Genomic DNA, 286 nt, shown 5'->3' on the forward strand with positions numbered 1-286 from the left:
CCGAAACCCTGCAGCCCCATGTTCTTTCTGGCAGGGGATGCAGCTGGTACCCTCAGATGGCAGAGTTTGGGGGCTGCCCCATCATCCCAGAAGCATCCCAGCAGACACCATCCCTGTCCTCGCAGCCAGACCACGGAGGGACAGGAGAGTGATTCCCCCCCAGGGCCGAGCTGGGCTACATCCCCTAACCATCCCCTGCATCTCTGAGCTGTCGCTCAAGCATCTTTCTCCCAGATCAAATTATTTGCAAAATTATTAATGCTAGCGGTGCAGCTGTTATCTACCG

The sequence above is a fragment of the Egretta garzetta genome, unplaced genomic scaffold (assembly GCF_000687185.1).
Source record: "Egretta garzetta isolate BGI_Z169 unplaced genomic scaffold, ASM68718v1 scaffold51, whole genome shotgun sequence".
Lineage (NCBI taxonomy): Eukaryota > Metazoa > Chordata > Aves > Pelecaniformes > Ardeidae > Egretta > Egretta garzetta.